Consider the following 948-nt stretch of genomic DNA (forward strand, 5'->3'; position numbering starts at 1 on the left):
AAAGAAGGACCAAACTAAAGATTTTATCACTTAGAGTCACACAGATCTGGAGTCATTGATTCATTCACTCAAAACACATTTACTCAGCACCTACTCTGTGCCAGGTAATGTACTAGGTGCTGAGAATGCAGCAGTAAACATAACAGACAAAGTCCCTGCCCTCTTCATACAACTTATAGTCTAGTACAGGATTTGGAAAACTTTTTCTATAAAGAGTCATATAGTAAATAATTTTGACTTTGCAGGCCAGACTATCTCTGTTGCAGCTATTCAACTCTGTCATGGTAGTGTTGAAAGCAGCTAGTAATTATACATAAACAAATAAATGAGATTGTATCTAAATAAAACTTTATTTAAAATAACAGGTGGCTGGTGATATTTTGGACAATGGCCATAATTTGCCAACCCTTGGTCTAGTAGGCTGCCGGTTGAGGCTCTACCAAATAACTAGCTGTAGAACTTAGGTCGTGTTGCTGTTTCCTTTAAATTTGTTTTTGCATGTTTAAATGTTAGTAGTAGTAGGTACTTCACAGACCTATTTTAAGAGTAACTGGGATAATTTATACAATAGGCCTTAACACTCGTGGTAACTTAATAAATATCATTTAGTTATGAGTTAATTCCCTCATTTTATAAACAAGGAATCCAATACATTAAGGAATCCAATAACAAGTGCATTCTGGCTTCTTTACCACTTCCTTATTTCCAACTCTCTAGCTCTTTGAGGTCCATCAATATAAAGGGAGCAACTTATAAAATAGCATTATAGGTTTGAAAAACCAGTATTGTTTTGATCCCAATTTTATTTCCAAGGCATACGGATAAAAAAATTATTTTAAAAATAGAAATTTACTTTTATTATTAATATGACCTTGGTGAAAGTAAAATAAAAGAAGTCAAATTCTTATTTTTTATTTGATAAATTATGAGTAGGCAGAAAAAAGATTT

The sequence above is a fragment of the Propithecus coquereli genome, unplaced genomic scaffold (assembly GCF_000956105.1).
Source record: "Propithecus coquereli isolate 6110/MARCELLA unplaced genomic scaffold, Pcoq_1.0 Scaffold204, whole genome shotgun sequence".
NCBI classification, from domain to species: Eukaryota; Metazoa; Chordata; class Mammalia; order Primates; family Indriidae; genus Propithecus; species Propithecus coquereli.